The sequence below is a fragment of the Centruroides sculpturatus genome, unplaced genomic scaffold (genome assembly GCF_000671375.1).
Source record: "Centruroides sculpturatus isolate CEXI.00-Female unplaced genomic scaffold, Cexi_2.0 scaffold1288, whole genome shotgun sequence".
NCBI classification, from domain to species: Eukaryota; Metazoa; Arthropoda; class Arachnida; order Scorpiones; family Buthidae; genus Centruroides; species Centruroides sculpturatus.
The window spans coordinates 130483-140492 of NW_019385439.1; the positions used below are offsets into that span (position 1 = coordinate 130483).

Sequence of the window (10010 nt, forward strand, 5' to 3'; positions counted from 1 at the left end):
ATTTTGTTCTTCACCTAACATAAAAATATAGCTTTAAATATTTAATGACTTATATTTAAATCATCTTACCTTATAAAAAACTTAGTCAAATAAAACAATTACAGAAATATTAAAATAAATCACTTCGTTAATCACAAAATTGGACGAATATTAAAAGCGAAAACTAAACACGTGCACACCCTGCTCTAGGTAAACAAAGAGGTCAGGACACGTGCTGACGTCACTAACTTGCCATTCCTGGCTAACATTGTAGAATAGGGATCTGGCTATCCTTGTAGTATATTGTCCTTGGGTAGGGAATAGGGAAATCGTCCGAACGGTAGGGAATAGGGGAATTATCCAAGAGGAAATAGGGAAATTATCTAAAACGGTAGGGAATAGGGAAAATGTCCAAAACGAGAGGTAATATCGAACGGGGAAAGCAACGACAGGAAATTTCCTTGACTTTCGATACTTGCTACTAAACATTTAAACGTAATTCGGTCGATGAAACGAAACTCAAAGGAAAAAAAAAAAAAAAAAAGAAAAATTGGAAGTGTACTTAAAAGGGAAATAATCCAAAACAAGAGCATTGAACAGAGATTAGCTCTTAGACAGCAATGTCAATAAATTCTTTGATATAATACTCACTATTACATTAAATAATTGCTACTGATAAGACCTAATTTGTGATTGTTGAAAAATGGATTAGAAAAATGAACTTTCTATTCTTTCTGATAATTATTCTTCCTTTACAACAAGAAAGAACCGAGTAATGGTTCAAAATAATTCTAATTATTACTGACAAACTACATTCAAATGTTTAATAGAAGTATCGAAAGGCAAAGAATTTCTTGACGTAGCTTTCTCCGCTCCTATCTATTCGACATTCTCATTTTAGATCCTCTTCACTTCACTGTTCGCATATTTAAATGCGTGTCGGTACCATACGTAATGCATCGGTCGTTCAATTATTAGAATAATTTTAATCGCAGTGTGGATTATTAAAATTCTATAGGCCGGGACAGTTTATGTATTGTGTAATATACAATGACGTGCCCTCTTGTAAAATGTGCTCAAAAAATAAAGTATCGAATTATATAATTTTTCTGTAAGCACGTTAATTGCCCAAATACAAAACTGATTAATAAAAACAAAAAGTAAATGTGCCTAATGACATTTTACGTAGAATAGAATTTGGGATTTTATTTGTTTATAGATCTACATTTTCAAAGCAGCTGACGATAAAAAGAAATCAGAGATTGTTTTACTTCAGTTGGTTCTAAAATTTCTAAAACCAACAGTTACAATAGGATTAGCTGTAAAAAAATATACCAAAAGTTATTTGTAAGGGCGTGTTTGATCATTTTCTTAAACTGCAGAGATTTGAAAAATATTGTGGTGGTATGAGAATACTTTGCAACACTACAATATTTGAATTGTGTAATGTGTTTGGAGAATGCTCAGAGCTGTAGCGCATTGGTATGATAATAAAATTAGGAGGAGAAGGATGTATTGCAGCAAGATTTGAATTGGAACACTTAGTTGATGATTGCTTCAACCTTGTGTTATGTTTTGACATTCTGGATGAGTTGACACCAACTACGTTATCAGCTTATTAAAATTGGATATGCATTCTAATGTAAAAACGTTCTATTTCATAAATTTTGTATTGAATGCATCTGATTTAAGGAAAATAGAATTAAGAAATTACCCCGGCTATTTCCACAATCCCAATCTGAAATTTATAGAACGGTCTATGTGGGACAATCTAAAATGCTACATTGAATTGCACACATGCTAGTAACTATATTGAAGGAAGAATAGTAGAAAATTCTAACTATTGTGAACTGGTTGTCTTCTACAAAAGATAACTGGATCTAAATAATTTATTAAACTGTCATATTCTTTAACATTACTAGAGTCTTTATATTCCAGTAATGTTATATAGTTTGCCAATTTTATGCTACAAATATAATTTAATGGATTAATCTTTTGAATTATTTGTCATCATCTTGTAAGACTAAACTGTCATAAGATTTGCACTTTCCTATATTTGACTCATTTACATATTAAAATGCAACAGAATAGAAATATTAAGCAAATGTGATTGAATGAATGACACACACAAAATTCCTGTAGGAAATAATTGTTTCAGATTATTTAGTCTGCATTTCTGGACTAATAAGGAATACAAGAACGGTGCTAGAGTGAATCGGCATTACAGTTAACCAAATACTGTTTGTTCAGCTATATTTTACATCATTACTTCTGCGTTATATTCTGTTCCTGAAAGAATGCTTTGTTTATCTGTTAACAAATAGCATTATCAACAACCTATTTATTTTTTTTTTAATGACAATGCCAAATGATCCTATAAGTTCCTGTTAAAATAAAACTGAGAGACAAGAGTACACATAAAACTAACAGAAGTTTCTTTAGTGAAGTATTCTGGTAAGTCCGTCATCAGGAGATATAAGAATTTTAAATAGAAAATTTTTTCATTAAAGATATAATAAAATGTATGTTAATTATTATTTATTTGAAAATTTTTCTTNATTTTGGCCACATCATCCGAGGAAGTAAATATGAAATTTTGAGAAATATTTTAGAGGGAAAAATCTGTGGAAAGAAAAGCCCAGGAAGGAGAAGGAAAAGTTGGTTAGGTAATATATGTGAATGGAATAATAAGAAAGCAGAAGAACTAACACGTGAAGCACAATTGAGATTGTTATAATACTAGTCCTACATTCAGAAATGAATATGGAACCAGAAGAAGAAGAAGAATATACCAATGATAATTTCAAGTCTAAATACTACAATAAAAATATATCAATTTTAAGCAATTTTTGTACTAATTTGTGTTTATAAAAGTGGGAATAACTACATAATTAAACCCTTTTGTGGGTGTTCCTTTTAGTGTTTCATAAGAGGGTATATATTGTGGATATTACACTGCACATGTAATATTATATCACATCCTCCAATCTTTAACTTTTTTAAAAAATATGAATAAAATAAAAGAGGGAATTAATCTTTTTATTGAATAAATGCAGTTATAAAGAATCTATATAATTAAAAATAGGTCACTCCACCTCCATCTGTTGGTTGCATTCACACATGGCAATTTAATAATTATATAACTATATATTTAATAATTATATAACATTTTTACCACATTCTTGACATGTCAGTTTTGTTCTACTATTGTCTTCTACAAAAAAAAAAAATTCACCTATCTCATCAGCCAATTGTTTGGAGTCACTATCACAATTATCTAATATAATCTCCACTCTTCTGACTCAGTTTCAGTATCATAATCAGTCTCTTCTCTTTCTTCTATCAATTCCCTTACAGATTGTTCTAAAGCTGTCACAAAAATATAGGCATCCTGAAAGCTGTTTGGTATATTTTCAAACTAATATAAGCTTAATGTTACAATCTGTAACATTGTAAAATAAAGATATTTATGCAATAAGTAAGTTACTCTTTCAAATACATTAAAAAAAATAAATAAGTAAATGCAAATTATACTTACATCACAAGGCACATAGTGGCAAGTACACTGCAGATATGATACCATCTAATTCAAAGCTCAGAATGGTTAGAAATAGGGAGGCCAATTGACTTGTAGGTGGTGATGTATACTATGAATAGGGAGTACCAAAGTGCACTTCTGCACCACCTATGTACAGTACAATGTTTTAAACAAGACATTATCTACGTTCTGTAGCTATTTGCTATAGGCATGCTGTTTGAAGTGTTAATTAATAAATGCTAACAACAGCATCCCAAAAATTATAGTGCATGATTTTTTGCATGATCTGACTACTCTGCTTGTATGGATATGGTTATGGTACACATTTTATTTTTGCTAAATAAACTTAAGTGCACACACTCTATGATGTGATAAAGGGCATTGATCAAATACTTAATGAATACAATCACACTTCTAACTACTCAATTGATGTTAAATTTGGAATTGGTGGCAATATCCTGGACTATCTGGCCTCACGTATGGCAAGCCTAATGTTTCTATATTTAGTATACATTAAAGTAAAATAAAATGGTGTGTTATGTATTAAATTATAGAAACGATACATTTCAAGACTACTATTTTGCAGAAAAATCTCTTAAATATAAATAATTGTTCTCATAAAAGACGGCATAATTTGAATTACATTGAATAAAACATAGCCTACACAATCTATGCCAAACCAATCTTTCTTCTTGTTTAGACAAAACAAATCTTGCTTAGAAATTTGATTTCACAGATAGGAAATTGATTTTTGAAGTAGGATTTCTTGCTAAATTTAGTTTTGATAGAATACCACAATAAAAAAATCACTTGTAAAACCTTTATCATCATTAATTTTTCATTTTTTAATATAAAATCTTATTGCCACATCAATTTGTTTTAAATATTTTATCATAAAATAAACATGCTTGTAGAATCCCAACATTCCATAGAATTCAAAATTGCTAGGTATACATTAGTCTGCAGTTTAAATTATTTTTGAATAGATCAAAGATCAATTACAGGAAAACAGAATATATGAGCACTTAAAACCTGGTCAGACCTAGTGGTTGATGGTTTATAACAAAAAATGTCGTGTCACTACCTTTGTTTAATAGTTGAATTAAATGGTTTAACTAAACAAGAAGAAATGGAATTACAAAAACATTGAAAGCTATTGGCAAGTGGAATTCAGTTCTGCAGTGTAGCATCATCTCAAGAAAATAAAAAATACATACTTAAAACCATCTTTCAAGGAATACTTTTGTATGGGCAGTGGAAAATGGAGAACTCTGTGCCTTCAGAAGAGATCGGCCAAGATTTCAAGATTAAAGTGGAAATCAAATTGTGAATTCAGAGAAGAAACATAAGCAGGTCATTATTAGATAATATAAATGAAAAATCTTAATGATTTAGATACCTTGCAAGAGTGAATGGAGATATCAAAAATGCTTTCTGAATGGAAACAGAACAGGAAGACCAAAGAGAAAATGGAAAGATGGAATAACACATATGATAAATGAGAAGGGAACGAGAAAGGAAGAAGCTCCGGAAAGGACAACATGGACGAAAAAAGCCGAAAAACATTTTTTATGAACACACCAGCATTGAGAAAAATTGTAATAATGATTCTATATAAATTTTTAAAATTTCATGCAAATACAATAATAAATCATTAAATAGTTGTATCACCTTTATATAAAAATTATCTGGAATTTAATTTCGGCACAAGAAAGCTGTTTCTAAACATACTAGTGAATTCTAATTTTATAATTTTCTATTAAAAAACTCACGTACAGAGAATGTCGACATCGGTTAAAGCAAAAATCTCGCGTATCAAACTTTCCGAAATATTTCCAAAAGGAATTATTTCCAATTTAGTTTCTACAATATTTGAACTTCTTTATTCAATCTTTAGTTTGGCCATTTTTTTTTAATCAGTTTCTCACTACATACAGGAATAAAGTTGTTTTAAAACTGGCATAAACTTCCACAAAAAAATAAAATAATAACCTGCAGGGGGATTATTATTTAATCGCTTATTACTGGATATAATACAGTAAGAACAATTTTAGATTGATTTTGCTGTATTTTAGTGGGTAATTACTGTGTATTATATCCATTTCTGTGAAGTGATCAAAAATAAATACCATTTCAGCAACCGAGAGCCAATTAAATCATTTTTTAAGATCATAAAGGTGATTTTCACTACACAAATGCCAAATCTAGTTCAGTACACTAAATACAGTGGAAGACACTAGGATTGTGTTTCATATAATTGTATTCATCTACAAGATAGCCAGTGTTTTGTAACACGAGCCTGGTCTTGTATTTACCTACAAACAATACAAAGGTGTACAAAAATAATAGTATTAAAGGTCACTGCTTAATATTTTCACGAATCCGGACACTACTTCATAAATCATTCGTTTGATTTGAGAAATTTATTTTTCTTATATTCCTCCATTAAAGATATTTCCTCTGATTTATTAAAATTGCTTCGAATACACACACACAAAAAAAAAATAATAATAAAATAAAAATAAAAATAAAAAGACTACATTCAAACGTACGTCACACTACAAAGACATAAACATCGAGTGGCAAACGATAAGCAATACCGACCTTAAATACCCAAAAATGTACTTTCCAGCAACGAATTAAAACGCCGATTACTTTCGTCACGTGAATACGCCAACAAATGACGCGACGTATATCAAGCGTCTCTCTTACTTGTTACGCCAATAGACAGACGACGTCGCGCTTTACGTATCCATCCGTCCAATCGTTCTTCGAGACGCCCGTGACGACGGGCATTACGTAATTCGAATCGCCCTTAAACGGTCCAACGAGCGATGCCGTTACGGTTCGTCCAGTCACGTGGTACGACCTGGTAAGTTGCAGCGATCGTCTGCCGAGTCGCCATGTCAGAAAGGAAGGGGGAAGGTGGTGGACGTCGAACGAGTCAAAACAGATAGGTCCGATGTTTACTTAGATATAAAAAAGGTGCCATCATGACGATTATATTGTTCCTCGTAGACACAAGTGCATCAATGAATCAACGCACATATTTAGGTGCTAGGCCAACATTGTTGGACGTAGCTAAAGACGCGGTTGAAAAATTCATCAAGGTAACGAACGAAGCTATTTACCGACGAATCTCCCGCATATATTTTATTTTTTTTTAAATTTATTTATTACACTTCCACCTGGGACAAAAAAAAGCCAAACCCTTTAATTTCTTTTCTTTTATTTACAGATTAGACAAAGAGATTCGGCAAGTCGGGGGGATCGGTATATGCTCCTTACATTCGAAGAGCCACCATCGAATATTAAGGTAGGCTCCGTACTCTTTTTATATAACTTCAGATTCACTTTGATGATGCTATCCCGCGACATCTTTAACCTCACAGAAATATATCTAATGTCGATCTATGCAGTCACAATAACACAGAGATCACATCGTACGACTGCCACGGATCAAGTAGCCATCTTGGAATGGCACGATTTTTACTAACGGAATTGTGGGAAGAGTAGTGACGTCACGCCGCCAGGTGGCGAACGGTTTTGATTCGGTACGGGATATTTTCCGTGCAAACGTGCGGATTTTTTTGTTTACGCTTATATTACTTTGCACGCTTTCATTTACACGAATTTTTTCTAAATATTTAATTCGTCTTATCTGTAAAAGATGAAAAAAAATGCTCTACAAAAAAAAAATGAAAAAAAATAGTAATATAGAGCCAATTTTATAAAGATTTCATAAAATAAGAGTTAAAGGGATGCTTATATTTTCCCAAAATTACTAAAGTCAACATTGTGTGGGGCCTCCTAATTCAAATTTATCCGGGCTTCTCGTTAAGTTATAACATGCCATTGAAAAAAAGATAAAACTGTTTTAACTTGTATTTTATCAGCTTTTTATAAATTGGCACTTAATGAGGAAGTTAATTGTTCTTAAAATAGAATTGGTAAGTTAACCGTTCTATTTTATAAGCAAATGTTCTAAGTGTAACATTTATCAAAACAAAAGTGAAAATGAAATAAGATAAACTTTCAAAAATTCAAATAGATTTCAATAAAACTATATTTAACTGAATTTATATACAAAAATTGAAAAATTGTATGAAAAAGAAATGGTCATTTTCATCATAAAATAACATGTTTACATGTTATTTTATGATGAAAATGACCATTTCTTTTATTACATATTCAAACTCTATGCAAAAAAAAAAAACAACANATGAGAATACTTTGCAACACTACAATATTTGAATTGTGTAATGTGTTTGGAGAATGCTCAGAGCTGTAGCGCATTGGTATGATAATAAAATTAGGAGGAGAAGGATGTATTGCAGCAAGATTTGAATTGGAACACTTAGTTGATGATTGCTTCAACCTTGTGTTATGTTTTGACATTCTGGATGAGTTGACACCAACTACGTTATCAGCTTATTAAAATTGGATATGCATTCTAATGTAAAAACGTTCTATTTCATAAATTTTGTATTGAATGCATCTGATTTAAGGAAAATAGAATTAAGAAATTACCCCGGCTATTTCCACAATCCCAATCTGAAATTTATAGAACGGTCTATGTGGGACAATCTAAAATGCTACATTGAATTGCACACATGCTAGTAACTATATTGAAGGAAGAATAGTAGAAAATTCTAACTATTGTGAACTGGTTGTCTTCTACAAAAGATAACTGGATCTAAATAATTTATTAAACTGTCATATTCTTTAACATTACTAGAGTCTTTATATTCCAGTAATGTTATATAGTTTGCCAATTTTATGCTACAAATATAATTTAATGGATTAATCTTTTGAATTATTTGTCATCATCTTGTAAGACTAAACTGTCATAAGATTTGCACTTTCCTATATTTGACTCATTTACATATTAAAATGCAACAGAATAGAAATATTAAGCAAATGTGATTGAATGAATGACACACACAAAATTCCTGTAGGAAATAATTGTTTCAGATTATTTAGTCTGCATTTCTGGACTAATAAGGAATACAAGAACGGTGCTAGAGTGAATCGGCATTACAGTTAACCAAATACTGTTTGTTCAGCTATATTTTACATCATTACTTCTGCGTTATATTCTGTTCCTGAAAGAATGCTTTGTTTATCTGTTAACAAATAGCATTATCAACAACCTATTTATTTTTTTTTTAATGACAATGCCAAATGATCCTATAAGTTCCTGTTAAAATAAAACTGAGAGACAAGAGTACACATAAAACTAACAGAAGTTTCTTTAGTGAAGTATTCTGGTAAGTCCGTCATCAGGAGATATAAGAATTTTAAATAGAAAATTTTTTCATTAAAGATATAATAAAATGTATGTTAATTATTATTTATTTGAAAATTTTTCTTTCTAATTTAATTTTAAAACAGTTGATTTCCTTTTTAATTCTGAAAATGAGGAAGTGCTTTACAAAAAGTAAATAATTATCAAATTGTTATATCTATGAAAAACTGATATACCACTTTGGAACATGTCTCTTCCTTGGAACATTTATGCACTTAAATGTTCTATATCTGTGCGAACAACTGAAAATAATCTTTGTTCAAATAAATCATCATATTACTGTCAAAATCATCTTTGGATGATGATTTATCTCTCTCATTTAAATAAGTAATAAACGACTTAATTCTTAATTCTATGGTTATCTTTGAATTCAATTTCAATGCCGCTCCATCATATTTCATAAAACAATTATATCTTGTTATTGAAAAAAACAATACGAATTTTATTATTTCTTATAGAAATGGATACATGGAGATGGTTTTTAGTATACAAATTTCATAATTTCATTTGTGAAGCACACGTACTAAAAATTACCGTAATAGTAGTTAGACTAGAGCAGGGACGGTAAACCTTTTTGAATCTGTGTTCAATATAGTAAGCGTACTTGTTAAAGATGTTTATGCGTGCCAAAGTTTTAAACTTTGAATAATGCCATTCAAAGATATGAAATGAATATGCTTTAATTTGAAAAATGTAAAGAAACTGATTGGTTTATCAGCCAATCATCTTTTTTTAAAGTCCTATGGTAGTGCCATTGCAATATTATGTGTCAGATGATTTCTCCTGATGTGTCATTTTGGGCATGCATGCCATAGGTTTATCATCCCTGGACTAAAAGTTTTAATGATCCTATTTCTTTGAACATGTCTACATGTAAAAAAAATATTGCAAGATATTTTAAAAATTTAGTAAAAGTAAATTTTTTTTCATCTAAACATTAAAATCCATTATGTTGCACTTGGAGTAGCAATACATTCTCACAGTGGTACCCTTCGAAGGTGAAGGAAACAAAAAAAAAACTGAAAAATTTTCCAAAACTTTTCCTAATTTACATTCATTTCTGTATTTATATTCTGTTTTATCTTCTATAAAGAACATACATTAAAAATTTTTTATATCCTCAACTCAATTCTCCAAGATTAAATCTTGAGTGTGCCATTGCATTCTCATGCACTGCATGTGTGT

The 10010-nt window shown here is 30.4% G+C and overlaps 1 long non-coding RNA gene across 2 annotated transcripts; it reads right to left on the reverse strand.

The window, feature by feature from the left end:
* Window positions 1-6107, reverse strand: LOC111639007. Of its 2 annotated transcripts, none has more exons than XR_002758993.1 (3): window positions 3518-6107; window positions 3215-3348; window positions 1-14 (listed from the first exon to the last, which is right to left on the reverse strand). It is a non-coding gene; the product is annotated as an uncharacterized LOC111639007 (long non-coding RNA). The 2 variants fall into 2 exon arrangements; XR_002758992.1 differs by having other exon boundaries at window positions 3215-3421.
* Window positions 6108-10010: the final 3903 nt, after the last annotated feature.